This window comes from Temnothorax nylanderi, unplaced genomic scaffold (genome assembly GCF_030848795.1).
Source record: "Temnothorax nylanderi isolate EJ_2023f unplaced genomic scaffold, tnyl_v1.0 TNYL_tig0845_pilon, whole genome shotgun sequence".
Classification (NCBI taxonomy): Eukaryota; Metazoa; Arthropoda; class Insecta; order Hymenoptera; family Formicidae; genus Temnothorax; species Temnothorax nylanderi.
The window spans coordinates 37,156-45,538 of record NW_027249907.1 but is presented as its reverse complement, the minus strand read 5'-3'; the positions used below and the strand labels follow the sequence as shown (position 1 = coordinate 45,538).

Here is an 8,383-nt window from a genome sequence, read left to right as displayed (position 1 = left end):
ATATAACACATAAACGCGTCAAGTGTTTGATCGATCTCTTAGAGCACTTCCTATCACGCAGCATTATAGTATATGGCCATTATATATTCATTTTTTAAAGAAACACAATGTTTATGAAACTACTGTTAGAGTCTTTAGAAGATATTTAAAGGTATGTGACAATAATGTAAATAATATGTGTATATACTGCTTATATGTTGTCCTTGACATTTTTAATTGATATAAAAAATCTTGGTCTAAGATTTGACAGAATTTCTTTCCAGCAAAAATGCCTTATGCGTACTTTTTTGTTTCATACATGTAGCTAGCACCGGAAGATACGGAAGAATATATAGAATATTTGATATCGATTGAAAGATTCGACGAAGTTGCTGTAAAACTTGCGCAGATTGTCAACCAGGACGATTTTGTATCGAAGCATGGGAAATCTAATCATCAACTATGGAATGAATTATGTGATTTAATATCAAAAATTCCTTCCAAGATAAAATCTTTGAATATAGATGCTATTATTAGAGGCGGCTTAAGACATTATACAGATCAGTTGGGACCTCGGAATTCATTGGCAGATTATTATATCCGAAGTAGTCTCTTCGAAAGGGTATTACTGGCTTTGTACTTGCATCCAATTAATGTTTTTTATTCTACACTGCTGTTTTTTATATAAAAAGAAATACGCGCTCACACACACACACACACACACGTGTGTGTGTTACATATGTATGTATGTATGAAAGTACATAAATGTTATTTAGGCAAGAGATATCTACGAAGAAGCTACACAGAAGAAGCTTATGCACAATTTGAGGAACTTAGTCTTAAGAAGCTCATAGAAGAAACAGCGAAAAATCCTACTGAAGAAGGTAGCTGATATACATTAATTTAAACTAATAAACATTTTTATGTTAGTGTCTTAATTTATTATTCTATCTTTTTTACATCAGATGACATTAAGTTAGAGTTGAGACTGGCACGATTGGAAAATCTCATGTAAAGGAGATTATTGTTGCTCAATTCTGTATTATTACGACAAAATCCACACAATGTAGCGGAATGGCATAAAAGAGTAAAACTTTACGAAGGGCAATTACATGAGGTAAAAGGATATGGAAACTTCATAAATGTATGAATCTCTATTTTGCAATCGACAATGCATCGCCCCCAAGCATCCATACATGGAATTGGCTGTGAGGTTCAACGCCATTTGCCTGATATGGTAATCCATTTTCTATTCCGGCAATAAATTCGGCGCTTTCATGAGTTGCTTGATCTGCTGTCTGCTTTTGACTAATTTGTGAATCTCCGTCGGGATCATACCTGACTCCAGATTTAACTCGAGAATATTTAATTACTGCACTGTGTAAATTACGTTTTAGTCCAAATATTTACTTCATGATGTTGTTTGCATATAAGAAAATTACCTCGACGTCAGCATACGGCGCACCGGGCACGATGGTAAAACACAAATTGTACTCTTGTATAATACTCGGATTAATACATCTTGTATAATACCAAAAATTGAAGTCCATCAGCAGTCCCAGCTTATCATAGAAACCTTTCTTCGGATCAAATACGAGGCCTCCAGCATACGCCGCAGCTTTTTTCCTACGCGAGCCATCTAACATATATCTAGTTTCGTAATAACGATAATATATAAAAATATATTGAGATCTCACCATCGCCTCGCCCCTTCTTTTCAATTTTCTTATCCATCGTTATGTAATCTTTCAAATTAAAAGCATGTAACAACAGATATTCGTTTCTCTCCGCTCTTCCGCCTAATAGCGTCCTTGATAAAATGTTACCTATATTCATTCAATTCACAAAATTTAATTATAATTGCATTATTATATTTTATAAGTGAAATGAGAAATATAATGAAATGTACCTACTAAACAAATGATTTGAAGCGCGAGCGATATAACATTGAGATCCATCACTATAGTCATAATGTATTTTACTTCTTTTAACGTCACATGCATTAGATTTAGCACTTTGTCCGGTGTATTGAAGAACGATGGAGTTTCCGCTGGTGTGATATCTTTACATTCGTGTTCCTTCGTTTTTAATACCTAAATATTTGTCAAAATTAAGTTATTTGGTCGGATGAACAATATAATACCAATATTACGAGTATCGTATGACTTACTGCACTACAGAGTGATTGCAGACCATAACTTCTGACTTTTAAGTTCAATTCCTTCACCGAAACTTGTGTATCACAAATTGGACGACCAACAAATCCTTGATTAAGGATTATTTTCCCCTGTATAAATATTACATATATTATTTTATGTTAAAGAAATTATCTTATTTACATGCCAGTTATATAAACATAATTTTAATATTTTACATAAATATACCATACTAATTTTACTATCTTAAGGCTCCTGGTCCCTAAGCCGAGAACTCCGCGTTGACAATGGCGACGTACCATCGCGGTAGAAATAAGAACTTTCTCCAATGGAGAATTCTGTCCTTTATGACATGTTGACAACCTTATTTTGTCTTGCAATTATTTTCTTTATTATTCGCTCTGTACTTGTGCTATAACGTTTAACGTATTAGTGAAACTCATAAAATTGACCGAAAAGTAAAATTTGCAAGAAATATGCGGAAGGAACATTCTCCACTCTTTTCGATAGTTGTCAAACGACTTGTTTTTCGGCTTTGTTTTATGACTGTTTATTGTCGAGGGAAAAGAATAGCCCCCGGTCAATTTTAGAAGTGTTCTGAAATAATCTATAGTGATTTTTTTTATTGAAAATGTCTTTTTATTTCGGAATCAAAAGCAAGACAAAATAGTGTTATTTCTCGCCTCAAGAGCAAGAATTCAGTATGGCTGCGATGATTATCCAGGAGCCTTTAAAAACTTTAATTTATTTAAAGAATTATGTATTTTACCCGAAGTAGGGGAGTAGTTATTGATTTTAATCTTCCCATTTTGTTCCAATTGGATACTTTTAATGTAAACATTCTCTGCATCAAAACATCAAACTGAAATGCACAGTCGTAGCCTATTATTAAATCGGAATCCGCTTTCCGCATTAAAGTTAACAACTCTTCGAGTAACTCGCTTTCAATTTCGCATTTTATTACTTCAGTATTCGGAACTTTCAGGAAAACATCACGAATTTACCGCGGCCACGGAGTATCTCGTGGATGTGTGACAACTGTAAAAATTGCAAATTAATTACACAGCCTTCATTAAGACATTGTCAATGTCTTGGCAGACGAATGGAAAAATATATCTGCGAAAAGTATTTTAAAGATAAAATAATGAGTGTCTTATTATCTAAGCCAACTAAAAATCTTTTTTCTGTTTCTAAATTACAGAATAAAAAAATACTAACATTCTAAAATGTTAATTTAATTATTAAAGAAAATGAAAGAAACGATTAATAAATAATGCAACGCAAAAGAAGAAAATATAATATATATGTAAATATATTAATAAATAAATTACCTTGACAATTTTCCTTCCTTAATCCAGTCCTGATCGTGATAATATTTCTTAGACGGCCGTAGTCGATATGGATTTTGATATATGTAACAAATGTATTTCTCAGGAACATCCTTTTCCTTTTCTGCGATCTACTTCGCAACTTCCTTCAACGCCACGGACGGGTTGGGTTGGCAAACAGAAACTCGGTAATTTTCAATTAGCGATCCTAATTGATCCAGGCATTCTGCAAGCGCCGACACGTTTGCATAATTCAAGTAACACTTTCGTAATATTTTGCATGGAAATCAAGAATCGAATCGTTTACCTGTTCGTTGTCGAGCATTCTTCGACTTCAAACCCTCCATTACGTACGAGAATAATTTGCTCACGGGATATACCAAAGCCATTTGCTTGAATAAAGCTCGTACGCCATTACGCACAGCATCCTTCGGGTCACCTATCTATTAATCAATACAGCAGATATAATAACGTTATATGTAGAAAAAATGAATGAAGATGAGAAATAATACGAGATTAACGTACCTTGATAATGAGATAAGGTATAAACGACACTGCTTCAGTTTCTAGCATGTGATACTGGTCTTCAATTATTCGCGCCGCCTTGCTGTATCACGGACCACGGACCACGGACCATGGAGCTTTCCGTTACAAAAATCACTCGCGCTAACCACGCGTCATGCGTCATCCCTCACGATACACATTTTTTTTGGTTAGATCCCTCGGATGAGGAAAATTAAAGTGCCGTCAGCACCACCTTAAGGCTATATGACACTGTGTATATATGTATGAGTGTATGTGTAACTGTGTGTTTATGTCCGCGATGTAGTGAACTCGGTAATGCCGTAGGTGCGTTAGGCCCAAGGAACTGCGCGGATCACTTCCCCCTGCGGCCACGATACACATTGACACGTGACGAGGTTAAAACGATATAGACAACATTCGATACGAAGTAACTCGCACAACGCATCGAGATAACCAATCGGCATCGCGGAAAAGAGGCTTCAATTTTTCGATACAAACGAAATTCACTCAGTTAACACGCCTTTTTTAAAAGTGGATTATAGAGGTGAGAAAAAATTTTTAATGATTGATACATATATTTTGCAACAGGCTATTATAACCGTAAAATATAAACCTATTACAGATCATAGATTTAGACTTAGATAAGAATTAAAAGTGAATGTGAAACATATGGCAAAGAAAGGATAAAATAAAATTTATTATGATTTACGGAATTAAAACTGTAATTAAAGTTAAATTTATTCGCTGGAGCGAGCGTAAAACCGATAATAAAGAAACAATTATAAAAGGAAAGAAAAAAAAGAAAAAAGAAAAATAAAACGCAAAATTTATAATAATGAGAGAACGTAGGTGTTTCGTTAAGGCGATGGACCTACGGGACCATCGGAGTCTTCCTTCGAGTGGTCGGAGGTGGGCTAATCCACAGGGGATGGCCTGCCACTCTAGCTCGCGAAAGCGATCCTCGAGGGTGTATATCTCGAACATGGGCCGCTGGACAGCGCGGCCCCAATCTCTGAGGGCAACCGTAACCCGGTTCCCTCTTTCAACTCGGAGCACGAGGCCCCTCTGCCACCGTCTTCCCTCACGAACGGCGACCTCCATTTTGGGCACAATTTCGTCTGGCGGGAGATGGAGGAACTCACCCCTACGCATCATTCTCCGCGTTAGGTCCTCGATGAGCTCGTCGAGGTCTTCACGTGAATTCTCTAGATGGACCCACAGGAAGGTCGGGGAGTCCACCCGGATGACCTTCGCCTTGAGCGGGCCGCGGGTCAACAAGCTAGTGTTGATGCATTTGATTTCCATGGCTTCGACTACAAGAATTCGTTGTTAGATTATCTGCATGTCGCAGCATGCGATTATAGGGGCAGGGCGTTAATGATAGATAATGAGGTGTCGTGCAATTCGTCCCCTTTCCCCTTGTGCCCCCCCTTTTTTTTATTATTATTATATTTTTTTTTTTATTATATTTTTTTTTATTTTACCCTCTGAGTTAGAAAGTATAGGTACTCTCTTTCAAAGGTAGAGAAGGATAGGCGTGTTCCGATTTTCCGTTTGTTGACCCGACAGGCTGGACATTTGCCTGCCATTCAAGATCATGGAGTGGTGCGCTAGCTGACGCTCCTTGTTCCGGATCGTCTTTCGGAGCATTGGCATTTTTAGTTTTAGGCCTTGCCTGTCCCAGATGTAATAAAAGCTGAGTTAATGAATCCCATATTGCTCCTATTAGATATATTGACCACCCATATACTGTATGAAGAGCATATCCATGTACAAGTGTATCCAATATTAATTTAATGCCCCTTATAAAAAGATATATTCCAAGTAGGCCAGCGCTAATATTGCCAAAGATTAAAAATTTGCTCCAGAAATTTTCCCAGGCTGAGAGTGCAATTTTTTCGATTGAAGCCTCGTCGATTAGGTTGGCGAACGATCCTCCACTCAGCACGGTTGATTCTCCCATTACTCCTCTTGCTACGGTGTTAAGGACAGCGGGTCTCTCAGCGGGAAACATTATGTGATCCTTTAGATCTTCCAGATCCTTTTGTGTGTATATGCCGCTGGTAGCGAGTGCTCCAGGGCTAGTGTACTTCCAGGTAGTTTTGGTCATGGGTTTTATGACAGTAGGTGCTAGTGTTTCTATTGGCCTTGGCGTAATTTTATACCAAGAGTCTCCCAAAAGATACATAGGAGGTGCGAAAGAATTACAGTTAATTTGTGTTCCTTGCCGTAGTAGTACGTGTGTTTGAGGCGTTAGGAAGAAGGTCTTATTATTAAACATTACTGGGAGTTGCTCATAGCATTCTTGGGTGTGTACTAATTTTACCTCGACTGGAACGCATTTTATTATGTGGATTACTTCGCCTGCTAGAAGGGCCATATATCCAGGTCCCTTCATAAAATGATAGGCGAAGATGTCGGGAGATTGTGTAGCTATTGCTAAAGCGTTTTGCAACATTTTTAACTCAAGGTTACATTGTTGTAGTAAGATGTTCCTGTACAGTTGATTAATCTGGTTACGGATGTGCTTTTCTACGTAAACGAATTTCGAATTCATATAAGTAAAAAGGTCGAGATTTTCTACACGGCCGGTTCGTTTAGCGATGTCCATTTCAGGTGAAGTTTCCCAAATTACTAATTTTGGGTGTTCAGTTCGAATGAGCGAATATCCACACGCTAAGTCTCTCCCGGTGCTGGTTAAAGCAAAGACTGTATCGTCGGCATTCACAGTATAAGCGGTTTGAGAGTGCTCGTTTACGTTATCGATTACCTTTTCCGCGTAACCTCTATATAAGGTGCTATATGAAGTGAATTTACAGGAGTCATTAGGTATGGACTCCCAAAAGGTATCTCCTCCTTCTATATCGGTGCATCTGGCGGTACTAAAATCACAGACCACTCCTGATCTAAGTTGTATACGGTTAGTGCTTAGTTTAACGTTAGCTAAGTAATCTTGCAAGGTGATTGTGACAGTTGCCTGCACGAGAACATTTGTCCACGTTCCGTAAAGGTCTGAATAGGATCCTCCAGAACATTTTCCGTCGGCGTCCACAACGCCAGTTAGGATCGCCGGGCGACTGGTGGTCTGGTTAGATTTTAGTGCTACTATGTATGTTCCTTTAAATTCGAGAGTTCCATAATAATGCATTCGTATGCATGCCTCCCTGGTTACTTCGTGTATATATGCGTATTTTCCATTTAGAACGTCCGAATTATGAGAAAACATTCCACATTTCCGGATCGTACGATCGATTTCTACTTTGCATTGTATCACTTTTACAGATTCGAATTCGTTGAGCTGCAATAATTGTATGAAGACTTGTCTAGAATTGACCTTTGGTAGTGGAATATCGCATTCTTCAACGTTTATTAATGATAAGGTTGTTAAATTGGTAGTTGGGGAAGTACAATCATATCCTATTATTCCGTAGGTTTGGCGTATCCATATGGTTATTATTAATATTGTGGTTACTCCTTTAATCCGGGGATCCATCTGAAATTTATTGAGTTGTTTTTATAGTATATTGTATCTGTTTATTTATTCATTTATTTATTCATTTATTTATTTATTTATTGGTTTGATATGAGAAATTCGCAATCGGTTGGGGTGTACAACTCGGCTATTTTTCTTGATTCTGATTTTCACGTTGTTTTTATTCAGTATTTCTAAGATTTCATGAGGTCCAGTATATTGATCTCCAAATTTACCTGGTTTAGGCCCTTTTAGCAAAAACACGTGGTCTCCAGGTTTAAAGGTTCGAGGGTTAATTTTTTTGTCGTATTGTTTCTTGGATTTGAATTTAGCTTCGACGACGTTTTCACGAGCGTTCGTCTGTATAGTGTGAAGCTGCGTGACGAGATTTTTCAAATATTCGTTGTAATTTCCTAATTTATCTTCTGGAGCCAGAGGCTCGCTTGATGGAATCCTGGCTATTTTACCGAAAACTAATTCGTACGGGGTATGTTTTGTTGCTTCATGTATGCTGGTATTATAATTAAACATTGCAAGACTAATCCATCTATCCCACTGCTTTTGCTCATTTGCATATTGTTTAAGATATTCTCCTAATGCATGATGTGATCTTTCTAATGATCCGTTTGATTGAGGGTGAAAGGCAGTTGTGCTAAATTTGCGTATTCTGAATATCTTAGCAATCTTTTTCATTAAATCGCTAATAAAATTTCTTCCTTGGTCGGTCAATATTGCTTTAGGTGCCCCTAATACACAGATAAATCTGTCCACGAAGGCTTCCGCTATTGTTTCGGAAGTTTGATCTGGTAGGGGTACTCCCATGCAAAATTTAGTTAATTGATCTTGTAAGGTTAAAATATATTCGTTGCCTCTTTCGGTTTTGGACAGAGGTCCTACGATATCCATTGCTACCTTGTCGAAAG

The 8,383-nt window shown here is 37.4% G+C and overlaps 1 long non-coding RNA gene across 1 annotated transcript; it reads right to left on the bottom strand.

The window, feature by feature from the left end:
- Positions 1 to 3,648: 3,648 nt before the first annotated feature.
- LOC139785616 (uncharacterized) lies at positions 3,649 to 4,033 on the bottom strand. The gene is made up of 3 exons (XR_011722010.1): positions 3,989 to 4,033; positions 3,771 to 3,906; positions 3,649 to 3,689 (listed from the first exon to the last, which is right to left on the bottom strand). It is a non-coding gene; the product is annotated as an uncharacterized lncRNA (long non-coding RNA).
- Positions 4,034 to 8,383: the final 4,350 nt, after the last annotated feature.